Source organism: Rhinopithecus roxellana, chromosome 15 (assembly GCF_007565055.1).
Source record: "Rhinopithecus roxellana isolate Shanxi Qingling chromosome 15, ASM756505v1, whole genome shotgun sequence".
Classification (NCBI taxonomy): Eukaryota; Metazoa; Chordata; class Mammalia; order Primates; family Cercopithecidae; genus Rhinopithecus; species Rhinopithecus roxellana.
Window position 1 is genome coordinate 126,663,189 of NC_044563.1, and position 27,342 is coordinate 126,690,530.

Below are 27,342 nucleotides of genomic sequence, written 5' to 3' on the forward strand. Positions count from 1 at the left end.
TGTGTATATATGCCAGTTTCCCTTCCTACCTGATATCACTTAGATATCAACTTAAATTATAACATGAATGAGTTTTTGCATCTTTTTGAGAGCAAATTTTGACAGTAAAAGAATAGAATAGCTGAATTCTCAGTGAGGCAGGAGGAGGCCACCAATTGGGAGGAAAACAAAGTCAAACATAATTGAGAGGCATGGGTTCCCAAAAACCCAGAAGGGTATTTACTTTACAAACTGTTAAGTCAATGCTATTCAAGAACAATCAAACTGGATTAGGGAACTTTGGTGGAGAAACTAAATGGCCATTTGCTCTCTCGGCATTGTTGGTTTCTGAAGTGTGAATTTTTGCTGTTGTCCACCTCTGCTTTTTACATCAAGCAGCTTGAGTGTTAGAGGCCAAGGTGTTGATTTAAGGTATGAACTTTAAAAGTTTGTGGACCAGCCCCTGTTGTTTCAATGAACCCAGTTTTCAAGTTATTGACTCTATACTGTTCTCTGATCCCAAGGACACCAATGAATCTGTTTCTAGCCTCCAGCAGATTTAGAAGAGTTCATTTATCGCCCGTAATTTACTGAATTATTTTCATTCAAGATTCTTAGATGAAGCCACCCTTCAAAATATTGTGACATGGGAAAAGTTGTCCAAGACCTGCTCTTTCCATTACATCCCCCTCTAAACACAGGCTGTTTCCCCATTCAAAAGTCAATCAATAAAGATGTAATTCTACTATGGAAACGTTAAAGCATTTGGCAATAGGGGTCTGGTTAAATAAACTGAAGTTATACACACAATGCAATATCTATGCAACCATCAAAGAGGATGAATTTGATCTATAGGGGCTGAGATGAAAAGATCTCCAAGATACACTATTTAGTGTGATGCAAAAGCCCAGTTGCCCTGTGGACGTGAAGGGACAAGATCACCCCCTGCACAGACAGGAAGTATTTACCGCTAGTCAGCAGAACTGAAGGCTCACCAAGCCTGCCCCTGAGCACAAAGACAGATCGAAATGGTTGAGCACAGGGGGATGGCAGAGTTTGAAAATGGTCATGTGCCTTGTTCCAGAAAAGAGTAAAGCTGCTCCCCTCTACCTGAGACCTGAGAGCAGCTAAGAGGAACAAAGCCTCTATCATGATTTTTGCATATTTGTGCCTGCCTTTTGGAAATAGAAAGCAGCTACCTTAAGATCCAAACATATAAATTGTAAGTTTCTGAGCATCTGGCATTTTCTTTATTTTCTTCTTTCTACGCCTGAGTACTATATTTAATAAAGTTCTTGGAAAATGCTTGGAGAGCCAATTCATGCTAGAGACAAAGAAGGAAAGGAGGTGTCACACCTCCTGGGTCTAAATTTCAAAGGTGAAGTTGTGTGCCCACAGGTGGCACATACGAAGAAAATGCATGAAGCAGGTGAACTTCAAGGGTTCAAGCTCTTTCTGTTCACACTCACAGCTGGATATTTTATTTTCATAACTCTTCTCTGCTGGAAATTTTGTGGTTAGTTTTGCAGGGTGTGGCAGAGACTGCCACGTTCTCCTCTTATGCTAATGTGTATTCTCTGATCACTGGCTGGGCAAATAGCTGCGTGGAATAAGGACCATATGTTCCAGCCTCCCTGGCTACTAGGTGTGGTCAATTGACTAAGTCAAAAGACAAATCAAAAGGGTATGGTAAGTGTAAATGGAACATGTGATTTCTGGGCAGAGCTCTTAAAGAGAGAGATCCCAACTCCTCCCCCTCCTTTTTTCTACTGGCTAGAATGTGAGCATAATGGCTGGAGCTTCAGCAGCCCTTTTGGACCAAAAGGCAGAATCTTCATGTTGAAGACGGAGAGCAACAAGAGACAAGGAGTCTGACTTCCTGATCACTGTAGAACTGACAAACCAGTTTAGGACAGCCTATGTCTATGGGATAAATAAACTTCAATTTAGTTTAGGCCACTGCAGTGCTGGATTTTTCTGTCACTAATAGTCAAGCTTAAACGTGGCTAATAGAGATAGAAAATTTTCTAATGTCTTTTGCCTGAAAGAGTCCAAGGGCTTTATCAGGGCTCTGTGTGTGTGTGTGTGTGTGTGTGTGTGTGTGTGTGTGTGTGTGTGTCTGCGCGCCCATCTGGGAATAAGGTTACCATGGATCACTTCAGAGAGGGGGCATGTGCCTCCTCCTCTTTCTGTAGAAAAGTCTCATTTTGAGGGAGGTGTCCTCTGTTCCATTTTTCTCCAGTTTGCCCCGTGATCACTGGCCAGGCTGCAGAATCTGTGGGTACTGGGTGAGAAGGAGGTTCTCTTAGAGTCTCTGCTTCATTCAGAACAGCTTCAACTGATTCCTCTAATAGTTCAGGTGACTAAGTCAGGGTGGTCTCATTACAGGGATGATTGTTTCCTCCGAGTCTTTAAGTAAGAACCCTAGTTGTGATACTAGACCTCTTATTCCCTTTTCCTGCAATAACTCAGCTTCAATTCACCTTCAGATAAATTTGAGTAAATTTCATCAGAACTGAATCTTCCTTTCAGATCCATAGACCCACACTGCCAAGATGCAGTTTGGGCGTCTTGTTAGGACTTTCATGAAAGCCCTAACAAGAAAGACTATTATACTCAAGGTTGAACCCACAGATACAATAAAAAATGTGAAAGCTAAGATTCCTCCAATCAACAGGGGTTGATTTTGCTGGCAACTGGAAGATGGATGTACCAATGTCTGATTATAAAATTCAAAAAAAGGCCTCTTTTGCTGTTGAGGCTTCATGGTGCTAAGAAGTCATCTTATCATGCTCCCAAGAAGAATAAGTCTAAGAGAAAGAAAGTGAAGTTATTTGCTCTGAAATACAATGAAGTTGATGGAGATTGGCAAAATGGGTCACCTTCTCCAAGGGTGTCTTCATGAGCCACCTTAACCCACGTTACTATGCAAGTGCTATCTAATCCTTGCTGCAACAAACCAGAAGAGAGAGAGAGAGAGAGAGTGTGTGTGTGTGTGTGTGTGTGAATATAAGACTAGAACTACTTTAACTATTGGATTTTATGCCAACATTTGAAATACAAAGATTTAGATTTTATTATTGAAAATGCAAAATTATGGTGATGGAGAACAGATTAGTGGTTTCCAGGGGCTATAGGTGGGGTGGGAACATAAGGGAGTTTTTTTGGGAGTCATGAAATAGCTCTGTATCCTGATTGTGTTGATGTGGTTCCACAAAGGTATATATGTGTTAAAACTTACAGAACTAGACATCAAACAAATTCAAGTTTACAGAATAATTTTAATTAAATTTTAAAAGGTCTTTCTGAGCATCCAAAAAATAAACAGACCCATAGTTTTGTTTATATGAAACTAACAAGGAACGTACAGCAAATTCTTTCAGGCACTCCCAGTGTCTACATATCAGTATTCACACACTGAGGCCACTATGTCACTTAGAGATGGCTACAAGGATGAGCTCCCAGATCACAGGGGACCAGATCACTGGTGGAAGGACAGTGGGACAGTAACCAGTCACAAAAACCATTCCATCTTCTTACAAAGGGACATTCTCTGTGCACAGTGATTCATAGAAGACCCCCAAAGTGTGCAAAATAAAGACACCTGCAAAAGAGAAAAAGAATATACTCAGTTTGTTCGACCTGACTAGTTAACCAGAAGAATTACCACCACATACACACAAAAAATCATGCACTATGTAAGCATAACAGTCTGTTCTCTATAAATATCTGCCCGGAGTCTTCCAGTGGCTCACAGAAACCTGGAACCAACTATGGAGCTGGGAAGAAAGTTGGCACACAGGGAGGAGAGTCTCAAACGAGATTAAATTTCTGACTAGCACAGTATGATGGGAACATGGAGTCAAAATAAGGTTTACTTACAGGCAAGGACAGAATTGGAGATTTCTTATCCATCTGAGTTTGGGGACTGGGATTGGTGCCCCCAATCCCAACCAAACTCCTGATAACCATGCGGTAACCCTCCCCTCCCCACTTCCTGGCTCCAGGAGTGAGTAGGATGTGTTTCGTGCCCCCACATCACTTCCCCTTAGCCCACCAGGATTTCAGCAGCAGCTGTGACAGCCAGTCCCCATGAATGGTGCAGGGGACCACCTCCAGCATCCTGCTGGTCTATTTGTTACCCTCAGGGCTTTTTATCCGAAATTTCAGGGTCTTAGTGTGCAGGGCAGTCTGAAGGCAACCCCAGAAGGCAACCTCAACCAATGGGTTTGGAAATCAGAGAATAAATGCACCCACTTCCCCTTCAGAGTGAAGTGTCCAAGGAGACATTCCTGACAGATGCTCACCAGGACTGGGCCCAGTTGACCGCCATGGCAGCCAACTCAAGACTGACTTTTCCTCCTTTGCTGCCTGGCTCATTCTGCTCCCTCACTCCCTTGCCTTGGATCACTCCACAAATAAACTCACTGCTCCCAAATCCTTGTTTCAGGCTTAGTTTTCAGGGAAACCCAAACTAAGACAAATGGCTAGATTATGACTCTCACTCTCTCCGCGAGGTCCTAGAGCCAGCTCCTGGAACATAATTGTACATTTCCATCAAATGCCATTGGCTGGAAAAACTTCAATCCTTTAATGTCGGTAAATGGACAAAGACGTGGGCTGCGTCTAATGAGGAAGCTTTGCAGCTACCTCCCTATACCATTTCAAGAAGCTGCCACTTTCCAGTTTCAGATGCCTCTTGTCCCCAGCCCAGGCTCCCCTTGGCCCCCAGGCTGTAACCAGCAGATCCTGACCATTCCTGTCTTCCGCCTTCATTTGTGTAATGAGCCCCAGGAGGCTGACGCTCTGAGCATTTCAGTGCCCATTGGAGGGCTTGCAATTTCTTCACTAATTAGGCAGGTGAAAAGGCTGTGCCGAGGGGCCTTTGCTCCTGCATCTAACACCAGCGTTACGCCAGGTGGCATAGCTTTCCCCCTCCTTCCTCAGTCTGTTCAAGCCCATTGCCTCCCAGCCACAACTGCTCAGGTTAAGATGCGTCAAGATGGAAAGTTGCCACTTGATTAAGATAAAAATAAAATAATCAAAATATGTACCACGTTCCTCCTTTGAACAGATGGCCAGGAAGCTTGCCTCATAACATTGAACATCAAAAATGAATCAGAGGCTCATCTTCCTTCATAATCAAGAATTCGCTCACTGTTTGTACTACAGCCAGGCAGGGAGTGGAGATTCTATCCACAAAGGTTGAGAAACGACAGAGAAACCACTGGTTCCATCGTGAGGCTCTCCCTAGTCTTTTGCTCAGCCTGTCGGGCAGCACCGGCCTGCATCAGACATCGTGTCAGTGTGTGCAAGAGAAAGAGGAAAGAGGAGGCAGAGATATGAAACAAATAAAAGATATGTCAGTTCTGCCCCTCAGGAGGGCCCAGAGCAACCCTTTATCAAACCATACTCGTTGCCATTTTTTCTCCAAAGAAAGAGTATTCCAGACACTCACGTTTTTTATCTCATGGAGACATCCCACTTGTCACTTCACTCCAGTTACAATACTTGAGCACACTGTATGATGATTTATGTGTTTACTTGTCTGAGCTCCCTTCAGCTCTTTGAAAACAAGTATCATTTCTTATGTGACTTGATATCACAGAGCCCAGCGCAGACCTAAATGAATGTTTGATGAATGAATGAATGAAAATAATCAGAATTGTTGAAAGAGTCGCTCAATTGGTCTAGCTTCCTCCATTCTCTTTGCTCTATTCCACCTGGCCACTGGTTTAAATCTGTCTAAAAGCTTCAATTAGATAGACCTACAGGTGCTGTGAAATTACCTCCAAGATATACAGTGAGGTGTAAAAGTAAGACACAAAACAATAGACATGTCCTATTGATTTTAAAGGAGAGGAGGAAAATGTACATAGATAGTTTAGATATCCCTAAATGTTTCCAAGATATATAAGAGAAGGAAAAAAAAGTTCCATTCTGGGAAATGAGAGTTAGGTGCTGGGGATGGAAAAGAACCTTGCTTTTTAGTATACATCCCTCTGAATTTTTACCTTGCACATATATTTCTACCTTTCCATTTAAAAAGCCAATTAATAATTATTTTAAGAATTATGGTTAAAATTACTCCCACACTCAAAAATATTCATCAACTGCCTATTTCCTTCAAGCCAATTAATCTCATAAACCCCAATTTGACTTTCTAACTTTTCCCTGACAATAACCTGCACAGACCCTCTCAATGGTAAATGAGTCTGTATGTTACAGGATCGTTTATGGTGTCATCAGAGCTGCTCACAAATTCACCAGTTCCGCCTCCATGTACATGGTAGGGTTGCACTTCCCTGCCCCCCTGAAGTTAGGGGTGGCCATGGATTACACCTTAATGGGCTAAATGGAGGTTGAAGCATACAGAGCCTATGCTGGGCACCTTCCAAAACAGTTCCCAGTGACACTTGCTTCCTGGATGTGTACACTTGTGTGGTCCCTTCCTCTAGAGTGTAAGTGGGGCCCAGCCAATTGTTCCTGGTGACTAGAATATGGTGAAAAGGATGGAATGTCACCTCCAAGGTTAGGTAATAAAAGACTGTGACTTCCATCTTGTTGCACTCTCTTTCTCTCTCTGGCTGTTTCCACATGGCTTCCCTAATGCAGAAGGTCACCTGCTAATAACCATGTGAATGAACTTGGAAGCTGACCTGGCCTTGTTGAGCCTTGAAATGACTGCCTCAGCAGACACCTTGATTGCAGTCTTATGAGAGACCCTAAGCCAGACCACTCAGCTAAAGTACATCTGGATTTCTAACCCACAGAAATGGTGACATTATAAGTGCACATTGTTTTAAGCCACTAAGTTTTATGGTACTGTGTTATGCAGTGGTAGACAACTAAGATAGAGCCACTGCACCATTCCCTTTCCCCTGCCAGGTGATCCTAAAAGCACAGGTGGAGATGGACCCCATCCCTGAGTGACTATGATGAGCAGGGCAGACTCACACACAGTAGATGAATGAGATGAAAATAATGAACAAAAAAATTTATGATTGTGTCAAAATGAGTGTATAGAGGAGAATAAGAGTGTGTGAATTCATTCATTCATTTAAACATTTAGGTGTTTGTGTTAGGTACTGTGGCAGATGCTGGGAATATAATGATGAATAAAAACCACAGGATCCCTGTCCTCATGGGGTTTATATTCTAGTAGAGATGACAGGCACTGGATAAATGGAATGGATACACATATAATTAGTTACAGTTGTAATAAGTGGTAGGAAAGAAAAAGTGGGGGTGGGTGGTTAGCACTCAGAGAATTGAGCAGATTGCTACGGACCAGGGTAATTAGAGAGTAGTTTGTGAGAGAGGTCTAATTGAAGAATGGTTGATGTGAATAGCTGGAGAGGAAAGATGGGGTCCAAAGTTCAGGACACAGGAACAGTGTTCAGATGTTAATAGTAATAGTTTATATTTGGATTATACTTTCAGATTTCATGGTGATTTCACACACACGCTGCATTAGTCAGGATACATCTGCCCCATTCTCTGAGTGCTAACACCCACCCCCACTTTTTCTTTCCTACCACTTATTACAACTGTAACTAATTATGTGTGTATCCATTCCATTTATCCAGTGCCTGTCATCTCTACTAGAATATAAACCCCATGAGGACAATGATCCTGTGGGTTTTACTCATCATTATATTCCCAGCATCTGCCACAATACATAATACAAACACCTAAATATTTAAATGAATGAATGAATTCACACACTCTTATTCTCCTCTATACACTCATTTTGACACAAACATAAAATGTGTTGTTCGTTATTTTCATCTCCCACATATTTGTTATGGATTGCACCTCCCCAGTAGATTCTGAGTCCCTGGAGGCATGAATTGCATCCTTCAATTGGCCAGGACACTTCACCATCACGGCAGTGCCTTAAGCATCATATAATACCTAGTGCAGTGCCTTGCTCATGGCTGGAGCACAATTACTGCTAAATTCGTATTATTCCATGTGCTGAACAAATTATTGATAAGTAAATTAATAGAAACAAGCATATATCAATATAATGGTGTGAAAATGATTCTTAAGGAAATAGTAGAGCAAATGAGTGAGGAGTGTGAGATGAGGGCAGATGAGAAAGGCTTTCCGCAGGAAGAGAGTTGGAAAGAATACATTTGTAAAGAGGCAGAGAAACAACCATGCACGTAGCTGGTCACCGTGTCAGGCACCAGACTAGATGAGACGCATGTATTATTTTGTTTCATTTTCAAATTAGCCCTATGGAATAGGTTCTATTATCTCCACTTTACAAATGAGGAAACTGGAGGACAAAGAGGTTAAGTGACCTGCCCAAGGTCACAGAGCTAAGCAATGGCAGAAGCAACACAAACTCAGACCCGCCCCTCTCCAAAGCCCATCTCTACCATGCCAGAGCCTAAGTTTAGATGTAAGCCTGGTTCTGTCATGTATCAGCTGTATGGCCTTGGGCGATATACTTAACCTCTCTTGACTCAGTTTCCTTAATTTAGTTAGGATTAATCATTGTGCCTATCTCATGGGATTGTTGTGAGTATTAAATGAGATAAAATATGTAAAGCACTTAGAACAGTGCCTGGGTCATGGTAGGTACTCAATAAATGTTACCCATTGTTGTAACTATTTAAAAACGGATGTCAGAGAAAAACGTAATTCCCCTCCCAAAAAAAAAAGAATTTTTGTAAATGCCCCTTTCATTCACTTCTACTTTCGTTTGATATTTCTACACCCAAAGCTTTAGGACGGCAAGAAGAAGGGAGCTTTCAGGACAGAAAAGGCCATGTGGGAAATCCAGGAACAGATCTCATCTCACCTGTCCCTACCAGCCTCTTCTGCCCACCACACATTGCCCTGTGCAGCCTGGGGTCCCACAGCGCCAACTCAAGGTGAGGCATTGGGGGCAGCCTCTCGTGCACTGCCCTCTGACCATCAACACACACCCATTCTCACAGATCCTCAAACAGGATCAGCCACATAATTTGGAGGGCTCAGTGCAACATGAAAATGTAGGGGCCTCTTGTTCAAAAGGTATTCAGACTTTCAAAACAGCAACAGCAGAACGTCAAACCAAGCTGAGGGCCCTTCTAACCTCACAGGTCACCTATGAAGCTGTCCCTGTCCTCAAACCTCTCCAGAGGGGGCCCAAACAGCTGGGAGAGTCATAAACAAATGAGATGCACCATCTCCCACCTAGCTTCTCCATCCAGGCAAAATCTGACGTGGAAAACACTTTCCTACAGAGTACCTCAGTATTTTGATTAAAAATCATGATCAACTTGTGGGTGCAACAAAAGAAGAAATTGATGTTTTAATACAACTCATTAGAGCACCTTTATTAACTCCAGAAATAGAAAGAGGATATAAAATAGAAAGATTAGTTTAAAATCAACACTGCGCTGGTCAGGGCAGCCACGATTCCAAGAACATTAATTGCTGGGTAGCCTCATTACTGATTAAATAAGAAATCTCAAATACCATTAGACAATTGTGATTAAATGTATGTCATTCTAATTGAATGTGTGGTTTATTGCCTTCCACTGAATCAGCAGGTCACCTTCCTGTTTTGTATATTTGAAAGGGCACATCTATGCAGTGACAGCACAGAGCCATTATTTCTCAGAGAGCCCTGAAACCCTCGCAGTTGTATCCTAAAATATGGCTGTATGTGCAGGTGGCGAAGGAGTATGCCATACAATAGGGAACCTGAGATGATGAAAATAAATCCCACTTAATGTCACGGCTGGGCACCTTTTCCTCTCATCTCATTACCGAGCTCTAGAGTCACTTGCAGTCCCCCTGCCTTTGCAGTCATTTGAGGACTAGGGGGAGTTGGGCATCTTCTTGGCACAGAGAAGAAGCTCTGAGTCCTTGAAACTGGATCTGGCTGAGATCGTGGGGAAATGAGAAACCTCTGGTCTCATCCCTCCCTCACTTCTGCTAAGGAGCCGGGACAGAAGAGTTTTCTAAGGTCCATCCTTTTTGGTTTCCGAAGGATGAAAACACAAAATTAATATTGTCACTGTTCTGACTGATCTTTGTTGCCCACCTATCCCATGGGACATGGGCTATCATCTCCCCACTCTGCTCTTGGCTTTGCCTGGAATAAGAGCCAAGGTGAAGTGAGACACGCACCTTGCCGCAGGCCCGCGGGCTGCATAGTCCCATACAGCATATCATTCCAGACGGGACCAGGACAACACCAATCCCAGGGCCCACCCTGCAGGAAATCATACAGGAGGTTAGGTCATTCTCAGTTGGGTTTTGTTACATGGCCATGCACATATGTGAGCGTGCACACATGTGCGCGTGCACACACACACACACACACACACATGCAGAGTTACCACACTCTTCCTAAGCTCCAGATCCGGTCACATCCGTGCCCTGTTTCAGGTAAATGCTGGGGTTTTTTCCCAGCAGATGTGCCTTCAAGGCCTCCACCAGCTGCCCCAATCACCCTCTCCACCTGATCCCCCAGTGGCATCCTATACCCCTGTGCAAGGACTCCCAACAGACCCAGCACAGGGACGCACATGCTGCCTGCTCTGCCTGGAATGCTCTTGTTACGGTTACTGGGAAATTACTTCATATCTTGTTTCTCCAGAGTCCCTGGAAAGGAATGTTTCCCGCTAATAAGGATTAAGCAGTGTTCCTAAGGTCTAGGCTCCCCAGTCACCAGAGGGTCGTCAATACGGTTCTATATTTTAGTTGAAATGAGGAGAAAGGAGGGTGGGCTCCAGGGCAGCCTGTTGCTGAGGGTTGAGATTGTACAGACTGCTGGCTGCATGGGGCTGAGTGAAAGGCAGGCACCAAGCCTTGGGAGCTACAGAGGCGTGGTGAGACTGGTGCCACCCCCAAAGCTGTCCAAGAGACCAGGCTGGTCTGGACAGGAACCGTGAGGCAAGATGGGTTCAGAAGGTGCCACAATACTAGACAGATAGTGGAAGAGCAGCTTTCAAGAGCATTCTCAGGTCTGTGCAGAGTGGAAACCACAGACTGAGACCCACATCCATTGTGGGGTTCCTGGAAAACCTTGTCGGGGGGGTGCCCCCAAGTAATGACTGGTTTTTAGACTTCTCACCAATCCTGGCTAACAGGAACTCAGAGCTCAACTGACTTGATTAAATATCTATACTTGGCTGGGCACGGTGGCTCACACCTGTAATCCCAGCAGTTTGGGAGGCCAAGGCGGGCAGATCACCTGAGGTCAGGAGTTTGAGACCCACCTGGCCAACATGGCAAAACCCCATCTCTACTAAAAATACAAAAAAATTAACTGGGTGTGGTGGCAGGCACCTGTAATCTCAACTATTTGGGAGGCTGAGGCAGGGAGAATTGCTTCACGCAGAAGGCGGAGGTTGCAGTGAGCCGAGATCACGCCACTGCACTCCAGCCTGGGGTGACAGAGTGAGACTCCATCTCAAAAATTTAAAAAAAGTCTATACTTAAGCATCTTGGAGCAGCCATACCAAGTACAACTTTCCCCTTCTTCCCACAGGATGGGCTCCTCACCTTCTCCAGGAAGTCCTCCGTGCTGCTCCCACAGCCATTCATGTCCATGCTGCTAGTAGAACACTGACCACATGGCTCTTGCAAGTAGGGTGTGTACAAGCGTCTCCCAAGCTACATTAAGCCCATCCTTGGTTCCCAGTACCTAGTAGCCTGCCCAGCACAGAACACATGCTCAGGAAATATTGAAGGCAGGAAAAACAAAGGAGGGAGGGAAGGAACCTTCAGCTGCCCAGGCCCCCACTGAGCTACCTCCTACACATCACCAGACCTAGACCTCCCTCAACCACCAGGCCCTGCCCCATGTGCCTTTAACACCTGGGATACTCACTACCATGCTTGACCCACTTCGAGGCAGTAAAGCACACCAGTCATAAGTCTGACCTCTGGAGCCAGCTCGTCTAGGTTCAAATCTCAGCCCTGCCACTTATTAGCTGTATGACCTTAGGTAAATTATTTAACCTCTCTGTGCCTCATCTGCAGCAAACTATATAAAACAGCACCTGCTTCCTAGGGTGATCACGAGCATCAAATGAGTAGAGCGATTTTGAAAGGATACGTGGTGCTTAGTGAATGCTATCTTATTATTGCAGCATGATTATCTACTTAAAAACTCGTCCCCCCACTAAACCAGGAGTTCCACAAGGGTAAGAATCATGTCTGGGTTTTTTAAAAATATATCCAATACTTAGCACAACCCCTAGACTGGCTTAGAATAGGCATCAATAAATGATTTCTGGATGAATGAGTACATGATGCAGATTCTAGTTAAGAGCAGAGAGCTCTGGCAAGCCTGTGGAAGAGAGGGCCTGAGGGCTGTGGGATGGCTTTAAGACTGCTTGGTAAGGGACAAACAAGTTTGCAGTGGGCTAGGAGAGGTGGGCCTGAATCTCCAGGGGCTCTAGAGCCTCACTGGAGCATTCAGAGAACCTAAAGTGTCAGGATTTAGATGGTAGGATATTGGAAAGGGACAGAGACAGAAAATAGTTGCATTTCCCTGACTTTCTCCCCGTTGGGCATTCATGGCCCTCTCCTCCTTTTCTCCTTCTAATTACCTCTTCCTCTCCTCCCAAACTCAGAAAGGGCAAGACATAGCAAGGCTAACAAAGGAAAGTGCCCTGGATCACGACTACTGTATAGGTAGAACACAGACAAAAAAGAGATATACTCAAATAGCCATCCCTCCCGGCCAGGGCTTCTGCGGGCAGGGAAGACATCAACAATTCTGTACACCAGAAATACGTGATGTGGGAAGAACCATCACTCAATAGTCAGCCTGCCCTCCTGATGCTCTTATAGGAAGGCTTTCTTTAGACTTTCTTTTCTATTTCATCAATTCTTCCTCAGTACAAAACAAAAATCATTAACAACTCACTTGTAATTTATAATTTTCCCAATTTCAAAGTTGAACTTTTTTTTTTTTTTTTTGAGACAGAGTCTCACTCTGTCGCCCATGCTGGAGTGCAGTGGCACAATCTTGGCCCACTGCACCTCTGCCCCCCAGGTTCAAGCAATTCTCCTGCCTCAGCCTCCCAAGTAGCTGGGATTATGAGCACGCACCAAAACCAGCTTTTTGTATTTTTGGTAGAGACGAGGTTTCGCCATGTTGGCCAGGCTGGTCTCAAACTCCTGACCTCATGTGATCCACCCGCCTCAGACTCTCAAAGTGCTAGGATTACAAGCGTGAGCCACCACGCCTGGCTTAACTTTTAAATACACTTAAAATACTCTGTCCTAACCAGGGCCTCAGATCAAGAGCACAAACCCCTCTGCAAAGTTTACCAATGCAGCCAAGGGAGGGTCTGTTGGATTCCAGAGTGACAGGCACCTCAGAGGAGAGTTTCTTCACATTAGAATTAGAAGTCAAAGACCCCAGTCTGCTTGGGTTTAGGAATCTCATTTCATTCCTGCTGTGCACTGCAGGCTGGTAGGTGTGACAAATTGTCTTATCTTTGTCTAACCTTTGTTGGACCCATGCTTGCTTCAAGGTTTAACTTTAATATATGGCTTCAGTTTAATAGCAAAGAGCTTCTCTTAAAATGTCAGATTGTAAAATGCTGAGTCATTCACCAAGAAAAGCCTGGTCCTGAGTGGAAATTAGATTTGCTGGGGCACACAGAGCAATACCACATATCTTCAGCCTAAATAGAGGAGACAGAGCTTAAGTTCAGATCAAATTTAGAAAGCAGTGCTGAGCTCCAGTGGGGTTGTTTGCTCTGAAAGACAAGAATGAATCAGATGGAACGATCAGGCAGCAGCTGAAATATTGTCACTCCTGAAAGTAAACACAGTGGCAAAGATGTGATATTCAACATTTTATGTACTTAACAACTGACTAAACTGTACTAAATGAGACCAAAATAGGAAGAGAACCAACAAATAGTGTTCCAGATGTAAGAAGTGATACAATCCTGCCAATATGCCTACAAAGTTCTGTTAGTTTTGCTTTATACCTGTATTTGTCTTTATATTTATATGTGAATTAAATTCCACAATAATAATTATTTCAGGCCGGGCGCAGTGGCTCATGCCCATAATCCTAGCACTTCAGGAGGCCAAGGTGGGTGGATCACTTGGGCTCAGGAGTTTCAGACCAGCCTGGGCAACATGATGAAACCCTGTCTCTAAAAAAAATACAAAAAAAAAAAAAAAAAATTAGCCAAGCGTGGTCCTGGCTGTCCCAGCTACTTGGGGGGCTGAGGTAAGAGGATCGCTTGAGCACAGGAGGTCGAGGCTGCAGTGAGCTGAGATTGCACCACTGCACTCCAGCCTGGATGACAAAGTGAGACCCTGTCTCAAAATAAATAAATAAATAAAAATAAATAATTATTTCAGGCTGAATTATTAATGAATCCTAAAATCAGTGGGTAGAATATGATGAGAAACAGGATATCTAGAAAGTGTCTCTCCACAAAATGCTTTACCAAAGCAAAAACAGTGACTTTATCGTAGAGAAATCTGGCAGTCCCCACCTTAAACAGGAAGTCAAAGTTATCACCAATAATAAAACAAATTGATGATGTGCTCCTTAATATGATGCTCTAGGAAGGATACAACATCACTTCTGTGATATTCTTGCCAAAAACGTATGACCTGGATTTAGATCTTGAAGAAACATCACATAAACCCAAATTAAGGACATTCTAGATGATAACTGGGCAGTAGTTTTCAAAAATGTCGAGGTAATGAGAGACAAAGAAAAATTAAAGAACTATCCCAGATTATAGGAGACTCAGGGGACGTGACAGCCAAAGGCAATGTGTGGTCCTGGGTTGGATCCTGAACCAAGAAAAGGGCAGTACTGGGAAAACTGGCAAAACTCGAATTAGGGCTACAGATTACGTCATAGTCTCTTATCAATGTTAATTTCCTGATTTTGATCATTATACTCTAAGTTATATAAGATGGTAACATTTGGGGGAATCTGGGTTAAAGAGTGTATGGAAATTCTTTGTACTATTTTGGCAACTTTTTTTAAAAAACTGAAATTAATTCAAAATGAAAAGTTAAAAATAAATAAAGCTTTAAGTGAATTAGAGGATCTCAATTTAGCAGTTATAAGGATGAGGGGAGAGGACTCTTCTTTTGCAAAGCCCTTACTCCCCAGTCTCAGATAAAAAGAATTTTGGGGCTGGGCGCGGTGGCTCAAGCCTGTAATCCCAGCACTTTGGGAGGCCGAGACGGGCGGATCACGAGGTCAGGAGATCGAGACCATCCTGGCTAACACGGTGAAACCCCGTCTCTACTAAAAATACAAAAAAAAAAACTAGCCGGGCGAGGTGGCGGACGCCTGTAGTCCCAGCTACTCGGGAGGCTGAGGCAGGAGAATGGCGTAAACCCGGGAGGCGGAGCTTGCAGTGAGCTGAGATCTGGCCACTGCACTCCAGCCTGGGCGACAGAGCGAGACTCCGTCTCAACAAAAAAAAAAAAAAAAAGAATTTTGGTAACTGTGAGACATAATAGAACTATCAACAATGATGAATCTAGCTATATAAATAAAGAAGCATACGTCACAGTTCTTTTTTTCCCCTGTAATTGTGTAAAACCTGCAAATTTTTCAAGATACACAGCTACAAGCTTTAGAGCTACAAGAGCTGGTATGAAGTAAGGTGGAGCGCTGTTTCCCACCCTGTAAAATAGGGCCATTGCCGTCACTGGGAAGCCAGGAGACTTTGGCTGAGCTTCTCTTAGCTCTGTCTCTTCCTCCATGAAATGGATTCATCTTAATGCCTGCGCTAAGAGGTGTGAAAGGGCAGTGCAAAAAGCGTCACCGTCCTCCTACTGCACAGCAGCACATGGCAATGCTGCCACCGTTCTGAGGAGCATGTCGGGCACTGTGCCACAGCTTGTCTGGTTGGAGGGGACAGTGGGCTAAGTAACCAGTCTCTGGGACAGCCGTATCTAAGGTCTCTAGCCTCAGTCTCCATCCCTCACTCTCTGGTTTCCTCATCCCACTGAGCAAGGCCTGGTATGGGCAAGAGTCCACTGCAAGAGACCAGACAAGCTCCACAGCCCGTTATTTGGGACTTGGAGCTGCCAGCTCCCTGCAGCCTCCCCAGTCCACTTTGACATTCTCATCAGCACACTCCCCACTGTCAGGCTGCTTTATTGGAGGCACGATTTACATTTCACATCAGCAACCTAGTAGCACAGGCAGCAAAGGCAGAGACTCATGATGGGCAGTGCCCGGGTCTGGCAGATGATGAGATGGGTGAGCTTGGGCCTGTCAGGACTCTTTTGCACAAAGACAGGTGGGAGCCTGCTGGCATGCCCGTTCCATCCCACGCCTCAACCATAGGGAAATCTCATTCATTCCCCACCCACTCTACTCACCCTGCTGCCCCCAGCTCTTTCTTGACCCACTAGGGCACACACACAAAAAAAATTTGTTTTTGCTCTTGAGGAAGACACAAAAGCCTATAGTTCCTGCAGGCCCCACATTCCCTCGCTCACAGGGCAGGGGCCAGACAGGGAGCATTTGTTAGTGTCTCCCATCAAAGTCACTTTCTGACCTGGCTGTTCATCTCTAACCTGCCTGCTCCTGTCTGCCAGCCTGTCCTCCAAGGGCAAATGGAGAGCAGTGAGGCTGCCTTTCAGCCCTCTTGGTGCTGCTTTTCCTCCCCTAAACATCTAAGAAGACAAGTGTTCATTGAGCCCCTCTTCTCTGTCAAACCAGCAATAACTCTGTCAAAGAAACCTGCAAAAGGGGCCCACATGCCTGTAATCCCAGCACTTTGGGAGGCCAAGGCAGGTGGATCACTTGAGGTCAGGAGTTCGAGACCAGCCTGCCCAACATAGTAAAACCCCTTCTCAACTAAAAATACAAAAATTATCCAGGCATGGTGGAGTACACCTATAGTCCCAGCTACTTTGGAGGCTGAGGCAGGAGAATCACTTGAACCCGGGAGGTGGAGGTTGCAGTGAGCTGAGATGGCGTCACTGCACTCCAGCCGTCAGAGTGAGACTCCATCTCAAAAAAAAAGAAAAAAGAAAAGAAACCTACAAAAGGTTTCAAAGTTCAACAAATAGGAATGCAAGTTCTAGTCCTAGAGCCTGCTTGCTGTGCATTCTTGGGTGAGTCATTACCCTTTCTGATTTCAATTACCTCACCGGTACCGTAGAGAAAATCATGTGTACCTTGCAGGGTTGTTCTGTGGCTCAAATGAGATGATGTCTATAAATCACTTATTGCCACGTAGCACATGCTGGATATTCAATAAATACTTAGTTCCAACCTCAATAATAGAATGATTGTTTATTGGGCATGCCAGTCTCTGATGTGCGCACCTTACCTACATCATCTAATTTAATCTCACAGTAAACCTCTAAGGCAGCAACCTTCATCCCTTTACATGTGAGGAGACTAAGGCTTAGACAGGTCAGGTAACTTTTGCTCAAGGTCGTACAGTCAGGAAGTAGCAGAGCAGGACTCAAATCTTCTGATCCCAGACACCAGACTTTCTGGTCTTCACAGCACAGCCTCCCTCCTGCCCTGGCAGACCTTAGAACTGGGCTGACATCGACAAATGGGGCAACTGGAAGGCACCGGCCCTGGCACCAGAAGCAGTGCTGGAAGGAAGCTCAGTCCGGAAGCCGCAGGAGCGAACCCAGTGGTGGGAGGAAAGAGGCACCTCAGCTCAGGGTGCAACCACACAAACAGACGGAGTCCCACACCAGCGCGGCTGGGGAGTGTGAGTATGAATACCAGCTGTCCACTTGACTGGACTGAGAGAGGCCGCGGTGGCTGGTGAAGCATTGTTTCTGGGTGTGTCTGTGGGGGTGTTTTCAGATGATGTGAACTTGGGAGTTAGTGGACTGGGAGAGAAAGACCCACCCTCAATGGGGAGGACACCGTCCAGTCGGCTGCCAGAACGGCCAGAGCAAAGCAGGCAGAGGACGGGGGCATATTCAGCTTACTGAGTTTCCGCTCCCCCGCCCCCTCCCCCTCCCCTCTCTCTCTCTTTTCCCACAGGGGATGCTTTGCTTTCTCTCCTCCTGCCCTCGGACATCAGACCCCAGGTCCTTTGGCCTTCTGACTCTGGGACTTGCGCCATCAGCCTGCTGGGGGGCTCTGAGGTCTTCAGCCTCAGACTTGGGGCTGTGGCTCCAAGTGTGGGCTCACCTGCCTGCTCCTTCTTGGTTTTGAGATTTCAGATTTGGACTAAGCCAAGTTACCAGCTTTTCTCATTCCCCATCTTGCAGAAGGCCTGTCATGGGATCCTTGGAGGACCCTAATACAAAGAGGGTGGGGAGAAAGGCAGGGGGGCCATGTGGAAAGGGGAGAGGCCACCTGAGCACAGCTAGGGACCCTGGGTCAGGTGACACCCAGCCCTGCAAGCGGTCAATATCAGGGAGGTATATTGGTCAGATTACCTAGATATTCAAAGGCGGTTCCAGGACCAGCAGCATCACCTGGTCGCTGATTAGAAATGCAGACTCTCAGGCCCTCCCAGACCTCCTGATTCAGAATCTGATGTTTAACAACAGCCACGAGTATTTCTTATGCACATTAAAGTTTGAGAAGCAATAGGTCAGAAGGTAACTTGTCCCCTGCCATGAATTTGGGGAAAGCAGAGAGCAGTGGTTCTTAACCTTGGCTGGACTTGTTATCCAGATCTTTGTCCGGATTACAGTGACAATAACAAAATCCAGCCCATGGGGTTGCTTGTGAAGATCAGTGGCCCAGCACCCATGAACGCCCCTATAAACTAGAACGTGCTCTAACAGTGGTACCTACTCTTTTTGCTTTTCCTGTCATATTTCCTCTGCTGCTTCAAAACCAAAGGAAGTGAGGCCTCATTTCTTCAGATTTTGTCATTTAGTTTAACCCTATTTCACCCCACAAAGTCCCCACAAGGCACAGAGGAGAAAATCACCCCCTAGACCTGCCTCACTTCTGCTGAGACCCTGCCTACTGCAGTTTTTCTCACCTCTCCCTCCACCCTCGTGACACACTGAAGGAAGAGGAGAAAACACCAACAGGTCTGATCTCCCAGGCTTACAGATTTACAAAGCAATCAGCACTTTTAACTAAAAGTCTTGTCCAGGATATGCAAAGACATTTATCATGTGGGCAGGGCCCAGCACTGTGGTTGGATCTCAACATGGAGTCTCCTCTTTTATGTCAGATCAGGATGGGCCAACTGCAAACTGAGACAGGAGGGTCTGCTGGAAAAAACGGGGACCTGGAGAAGACCTGTGTTTAAGCCTTAACCCCAGCTCTGCTTCTAACTTACCTTATATGATTAGAAGGATTATTTAATCACTCTTTCTATGTTCCCACCTCTCCTGCTGCTGTCAAACCTCAAATCTCTATTAACCATTGGAATTTTGTTAGAAAGTGACGAATAGTCCATGCAAAGGCATGTAATAAAGAATATCTTCTATTTGTAGAAATTTGATCATATTTAAAGCACTTGAGGCCGGGCGCGGTGGCTCAAGCCTGTAATTCCAGCACTTTGGGAGGCCTAGACGGGCGGATCATGAGGTCAGGAGATCGAGACCATCCTGGCTAATACGGTGAAACCCCGTCTCTACTAAAAAATACAAAAAAAAAAACTAGCCGGGCGACGAGGCGGGCGCCTGTAGTCCCAGCTACTCGGGAGGCTGAGGCAGGAGAATGGCGTGAACCCGGGAGGCAGAGCTTGCAGTGAGCTGAGATCCGGCCACTGCACTCCAGCCTGGGCGGCAAAGCAAGACTCCGTCTCAAAAAAAAAAAAAAAAAAAAAGCACTTGATAAGATGATAAACAAGAAAATATTATCCCCATTTTGTTAATTTAAAAACTGAGATTTGGATTGATTTGTAAAATTGCCCAAAGTCTTTAAGTTTTACATGAAAGGCAGTGTCAAGAACAAAATCCGAACTTCTGACCCCTAGGCCAGTGTTCTCCCTACACTGCTAATTTCTGCAGAATGCCATTGCATGTATCTATGAAAAACCTATTTCCATTTCTACCTGCATAGAAAAAAGTAATAGTGGCAGAAGGGCCATGTCCACTTTGATTGGTCCTGCTTTAGAACTGAAGGAAGACTTTGGTTTCCAAATAATGTCTCTGCTAGAAACAAAGTTTGCAAAATGTGGATCTCTCATTAAAGAGTCTTTCTGATTAGAGGGGAGTGGGAACAACGCCAAGGAAAATGTAATGGGAGTCAGCTGGAGATGCAGGTGTGCAGTCTTATAAATTACTCAACAGTTCTTCACGAGCGCCCCCCAAGACCCCACAGCACAACGGGTAGACGGGTGCTCCACTCTGCCCAAGGAACACATGGCCAGGAACTCCTGCTCACTTAGGATTGGGTCTGGGGGTTTGATTCCAAAAGCCAAGGGTGGCAGGGACTTGCCGAGCTCACAATAAGCCCCTTTCTCTGACAACTGCCAGTAGTCATGCTTGTACCATCTCATACACAGACACACACCCATATCGACTGGACTAGAGTGATCACGTGACCCAAGCCCATCCAATTCTCTCTCTCCCTGGGAGTCTGAAATTAGGACTTAGAGGCATCCAATCAATCTGAGCTGATTACTTGGATAAACAAGAGGAAAACTCAGGAGCTATGAGGCACCCATTTTACATCATGCACGTGAAGAGCAAAGTCACATGTACACCCTGAACAGGACTTTGTTTGCAATTAATGTTTCTTTTACAGGATGCAGAGGAAGAGAATGAACAAGGACTATGGGCTCCTAGCAGCTTCCGAGCTCCCGGTCCCACCTCTTAAAAGGCCCAATTGTCCTGGGATCTTGTAAGATATCCCAGTATCACAATGTACTCTTTTCCCTTCCCCTGCAACTGGCTGTAGTTGGTTTCTATTATTAACAACCAAAGAATCTTGAATGAGACCCTAGGTAAAAGAAATTACCCACCATCTGATGACTGCTTGGCATGGCTACATGCTACCAAAAAGGGTCTCACTCACCCTGCCTCCTCCAAAGGTGCAGGCAGCAATGAGATTTAGAAAAGCACTGGAGGGCAACCTTGGAGCCCATGGACACTTCATAAGTGGTTTAAGGCAAACAGAACATGACGAATAAGTAAACTGAACTCATTCCCAGACCTAATTTTTTTAAGTAAAATAAAATCAGATCCACTTAGAGTTTAAAATGGCATTTGGCTAGAAGTTCCTGACAAAGGATCTCCAAACTTCTCCCTAAATTATCTATCATACAGAAAAATGACAAAAACTCACAACAATAATGAAAATGAAGACTAACAACCTGTTACCAGAATCTAGAAGGAATTCCTACTAACTAAATAAAGCTGCTAAAGCTGAGCTGCATTGAGACAAACAGTCCATGCTTCTTCTTAGAAAACAGAAGAGCACCATCGTCTCGAAAGATGATAGACATTTTCTTTCTCTCCTACTTTCTACCTCCAGTTCAGAGATGCAGGACCAAGTCAAATGAAAACCTGGCTCTTTATTATGACTGCTTTTCTTCGCAGGAGCCAGAGAACTATTACCTCTCCCTCAATCTACATCCATTCATAGAATGCAATTACTGGGAAACCACAGAGCAGGAAGCGGAAGAGGATTACCAACAGCACATCATGTTTTGGAAGGCATTTTCTCCACACAGCATGCCTTATAGGAAGCACAAAGGTAGTTTGTGCTGGAGAGTAAGATTTTCACATCCCCCATCAGTTCTGGTTGTTAGACAATGGGCAGAAGAGGTAGAGGGAGATCCCATGCCAGTTCAGCAGGGCTGCACAAGATGAATGCCCTTCAATTCTGGGGAGCTGTGCACCACAACTGCCCTTCAGCTACAGACCTAGGAATAGGGCAGTGAGCAAAGCCAAGGACAATCTGCACAATCTACACTTCCTCTTTTAGCAAGCAAGCACCAAGGCTCCACGGAGCTCTACTTGCTTAAAGGTAAACAATGTGCCAGGCGGAAGAGGGGATATAGGAGAGGGAACCCTCATGAAGCCTATGGAAAAACAGCATTCACCATAAGAGAATAAGGGAAACAGAGCATCACCCGGAAGACTAAGAAAAAGAGCACATTTCTGAAGATAACTTACTACAGAAACCAGAAGAAAATGTTTTAAAATTGGCATTTATAACATAAAAACATAATGTGGCCCTATGAAATTGACACTGAAAACCATATATATACACACACACACAAAAAAATACATATAGATATAGAAAACAAGCTGAGTTAAACTGCTATCAGGGTAAGCTTCAAAGACTGGCATGTGAGATGACATTTTATGTTCTTACAAAAGTGTGATGGGGGGCCGGCTCCCTTGTTTATGTTAGACCTAATTGTGATTCTTTTAAAATTAACAGTGAAGCAAAACTTTTAGGATATCAAGAGAAAGCAGTTAGCTAAAAGAGTGGAGTTTTTAAAAATATGTTATTCAAAACAATATTAAACGATATTCAGATATGACTCACTCAGACTTCAGCTCCTTACTACTTGTAAGTGTTCTTCCCTCTGCAAATGTCTGAGCAAATCAGACCAGCACACACCCACTGGAGAAGAATGGTATTCTAAAGCTGCTTCTGGTTTTTTTATTTTTGGCAGAAATGATGGAACTGTTAAAATTCAGTAATGATTTTATTACCTCATTTGAGATCATTTCATTCTCTTTTTCCAGTAGCAACAGCAAATTGGTTAAGAAAGCAAAATCCAGCAGTTCTCATACAAATATTGCAAGAATTTTGTTAAAATATTTTAGGGTACATGGTGATTTCAGAATATGTATTATTAGAGTACCTTTAGCTGCTGTACAAATACATCCAATGTTTGTATCTTGGCTGAAGTACAATAAAAGCTTATCTGTCACTTACAAAAGCGCTCGAGGCAGATGTTCCCAGTTGGCAAGAGCAGCTGTCCACCCTGAGCACCCAGGCTAACAAAGGTTCTGCCACCTTCACCATGAGGCCTCCAAGGTTGTCACTGTCCTCTCATGGCACTCAGCTGGAAGGGGGGAAAGAGAACGGAAGACAACTCATTAAAGGCTCTTATGGGGAAGTCTTATATGTCACACACATCACCTGCATTCCCATTCTACTAACTAGAATACAGTCTCAGGGTAAATATTAGGGGCTTCAGGCTTATGAAAGAGAATTTGGCCAATGGACTCAAGAAAAGATATAAAGGAAGCTGGTTGTAATAAGAGAAAAATATTCCCAAGAAAATTAAATTATTAAACATAATTAAAAGTCATATAGGAAGCAGTAAATGAGTGGAATGGACTGGCAGAAAACTAAGAAAGCATTATAGATGGCAAACTGGAGGAACACTTTTGGAATGCCAAGAAAGAGCACCAAGAATTAAAACTATTTCCTTAATTCTAAGATGTCTGTGTTGCCACATCAACACTTCTGAAATCAGGCCAAGTCTTGCAATCACTGGCATCTTACAATCACCCTGGGCCAGGGAGCTGCCATGGTGAAGTCATCAAGACCTGGGCATGGGTGAACTTGGTCTCAGCTGTTCATGTTATTAGCACTTTAATTGAGTTGTATACATTGTTGCAATTACATGTGAGTTTAATTGCCATTTAAAATGTCTTTTAAAAGATTACACTATGGTTTGGCATTGAAACAAGAAGTTATTATGTATGCAGAAAGGCATGGAATTCAAGCAGCAGGATGTAATTTGATATTACTGAAGCAAATGTCTATTATTGAACCAACCACTGCAATTCTTTTTATTTTTATTTTTTAAGAAAAACTAAGTGCTTGACAGGACCCAAGAAAGGAAGGTATCCTTAAGTAGAAGCTGTGTTATGTTTTGTAACTGAGACTCATGCAAAAAGAATTGCCTGTCACATGCCAAATAATGCAACCAAATGCAGGAGCAACTGCCAAGTCCCTCAAAATAGATGAAGTCTATCAAAATAAGAGAATGGTGTGAGCAACTTACCGATTTCACAGGACTGTAATCATGGCATTATGTCACAGTTTAATTGGCAGCATTTTTTCTTCCTTAGTTGTACATATAATAATAGTGCTTCTTACAACAAATACTAGCTTAGATTCAATAAAATACAATACTTTAAAAAGAAGATGATAGCTGTGGAAGACCAGGAATAGAGATTGAGCCTAAGAGTTATGCTTCTGAAGAAGAATCTAGAACAATCGAAAGAGAAACAATAACTGAAGATATAATTAAAGAAAACTTTCCAAAAAGGGACAGAAAGGGGAAACAGAGGAATGGACTCAGTTCACCAGGTTCCAGGTAAAAGTAACCAAGAGACGCTCAAATCCAGAAATATCCTGACAAGTTTTTAAATTACAAGCAAATTTTTAAGTGTTTTCTATGTACATTCAGACCAAAAGAAAAAGGAAGTAAGGAGGGAAGGAAGGGAGGGAGGGAGGGAGGGAGGGAGGAGGGGAGGGAGGAAGGGAGGGAGGGAGGGAGGAGGAGAGGGAGGGAGGGAGGAGGGGAGGGAGGGAGGGAAGAAGGAAGGAAGGAGGGAGGGAGGGAGGAAGGAAAGAAGGAAGAAAGGAAGGAAGGAAGGAAGGAAGGGAAGAAGGGAAGGAGGGAGGGAGGGAAGGAGGGAGGGAAGGAGGGAGGGAAGGAGGGAGGGAGGGTGGGAGAGAGGGTGGGAGGGAAGGAGGGAAGGAAGGAGAAAGATGGAATGAAAATTGTGCTGAGCTTTGTCTCTACTACAATGGAGGAGTAGCTTACAGAGTTCTGATATGGAAAACACTTAGATGAAAATTTACAAATAAGTTTAGTTTTTGAGGACAGACAACCAAAAGAGCTCAGAATGTCTGCCACTCACATATTCTTTAAATCACTTTAAAATATATTTCGACTGCCCAAACGATGACTTAAAATTACTCAAGAACGGAAAAAATAGAGTGTCAAAGGACTAGCAGTGAGTGTTGAAGCCAATTACACACAGAGAGTTGGTCTAAAATAGTTGTTTAACTATGGTTACAAGACAGAATATGTGTCAAAAATACCCTAGAACCAAGAGACATACAACATCAAAAAACAATGCATGAATAATCTGATCCCAAGCCCATAAACTAATCAGCTTTCAAATAGGAAAGGAGAACAGAGGGAAATAAAAGTGTACAGAATTCATCCTACACAGTTGTGAGCTTAAAAATACCATTTTATTCTTGACTTTAACAACCAGAGAAATATTGATTGGTGCTCACATCCATTTTTAGAAACTCATTACGTAGGAGAGTAGGGGCCTGTCCTTTAAAAGATAAAACCTCACTCCTGCCTCAAGGTATTTACAGTTTGAAGATCTCTAACGAACACACAGGATAGGTTTTAATTTGTTACAAGAATAAACAAATGTCAAAGTCCTTGAAGAATTTAAGGTTTTGTGCAGAACCAGTCCTCAAATGCTGTTTCAATGTTACTGCCCACCAGCATTTTCCATTCCTTCTGGTAAAGTCTCCTAAAATCTGGTATGAAAGGATGGCAGTCCCTGGTCACTGTGGTACCCTCTGTACCTGACAGCAGGGTCCCCTTGATGTCAGTCTGCATTGTGACAATCCATGAACCGGACTGCCCTTGTTTAACAGCATCACTGGTGTCACTGAGAATGAGACACACAGATTTGGATTGCAGGGAAACTCTCACGGTAACCATTTACACACACAGCACCGAGACCTGAAATCAGTACACAAATACCAGATATTTTCCTTTCAGAATTTAATTTAATGCTCACAATCACTATCCAAGTAGGCAGCATTTTTCCCATTTTACAGATAAGAAAACTGAAGTTTAGAAAGGCTGTTTTTCAGAATTACAGAGCCAGTCAACAGATGGCAGAGAGGGGTCTCCAAGCAAGGAATTTCTGGCTCCAAAGTTCACGGTACCCTACCACACTATTTTCTTAATTCAAAGAAAGAAGTTACAAGGAACGGAAATGGAGATAATAATTATAATTTATTACAGCACTAGTAAAGAGGCTGCCTCTTTTACAAAGTAATAATCCAATGAACTGAACTAATCATACTGTGCTAGTACCCCATTAACCCTCTCTAAAACATTCACAAAGTGGATACGATACAGGGCTGCTCCAGGGCCAATGAGTTTTCTCTCTCAAGTAAAAATCCCAGGGAGCGCTCTGGTCTCTAAGGCTTGATTAGCAAGTACCAATTAATGCGCCTTCAGTCCTCTTTGTGTCTTGAGCACTGAGGGCTAACCCTTGCCTTGCCGACAAAGATGAGATTAAATCATTGACTCACCCTAAAGAGCTCAAGTTCTAATGCACTGCTCCCTCCCAGGGCCTTGAATAGAGAACAATCTTTAGGACAAAAGACTGCATCTCTAATAGTGAAATTTTAGACGTCAGCAAAGGAGATATTTTTAAGTCACACATAGACACACAAATTTTCCACGTCACACCTTATTGAGACAGTGGTTCCTCATCTGGTGCCGAGGACCGCGGCTCACCTCGGTGTTACCCAACTTAACGTCTTGCCCTGCCACAAACCATGGGTACAGACCAAACCAGGGCGTGCAATGCCCGGAAGACTGGTCCAACCCCGGCGCCCAGGCCTGCAACCCCTGGGAGGCGTGGGCGGCCGCTGCCAGCACCCCGACTCTGTCGCTGCGTTCCCGCGATTCCCCCTCTCCGGGGTCCGCCCGGCCAACCCAGGCGCCCGCAGGAGGGACCACGCCCGCCCGGAGCCGGCGCGTCCCCGCCCCCCGGGACTCACTGTGGCTGCCAGAGGGCCGCTGCTGCCACCTCGCGGCCGCGTCTCCCCGAACCGCGCTCAGCCGCCACGCCCAGAAACCCTCCCGGAGGACGCTCGGGTCCGAGTCCAGTGGGCCTGGGAGGTGGTGACTCTCCTGGCAGGGGCTTCCTACGGAAGGAATCGTCTTCCTCTCGGGTCACTCACGCCGCGCACCCAGACTGGAGGTGGAGATGAGCGCTTCCAGCACCGACCTCCCCCAGGGTTCCAACGGACACGTGCTCCACGCCCCTTCCCCCTCTGGGGATCCGAAAAAGCCACACAACCTGGCCCCAGGCACAACGTATAACAACTAGGACCCCCAGATCTGGGCGGACCGGCTCTATTTGGGCCATCCTGGATGCCTGAAGAATGCGAGTTAGAGCGGAGATCTTTGAACTCAGATTCAAATGTCGGACCCACTGAATTAGAATCCCCTGGGCAGAGGCCAGGAAACTATTTTTGCAAAGTTCCCCCAGGTGATCCTAATGGTCAGGCAGGTTGGGGACCCTCCCAGTTGCAAAATCTAGATGACCTTTTCAGGTTACCCACACATGCACAGAAACACACACCCCTGGGTCTATGAAAAGGCAACAATATAAGGTTGTGTGCTTGAAATGAGAACGATTTCATGACAGCTCATCACCTAGCCCCGGAGTTTCCAACCTTGTCTGTTTATCATGCCC

The 27,342-nt window shown here is 44.7% G+C and overlaps 1 long non-coding RNA gene across 2 annotated transcripts; it reads right to left on the reverse strand.

Annotated features, from left to right (window-relative positions):
- Positions 1-3,283: 3,283 nt before the first annotated feature.
- On the reverse strand, positions 3,284-26,518 carry LOC104677364. 2 transcript variants are annotated; one of them, XR_004053669.1, is made up of 3 exons: positions 26,328-26,518; positions 22,790-22,919; positions 3,284-3,583 (listed from the first exon to the last, which is right to left on the reverse strand). It is a non-coding gene; the product is annotated as an uncharacterized LOC104677364 (long non-coding RNA). The 2 variants fall into 2 exon arrangements; XR_004053670.1 differs by lacking the exon at positions 3,284-3,583 and adding an exon at positions 5,499-5,601.
- Positions 26,519-27,342: the final 824 nt, after the last annotated feature.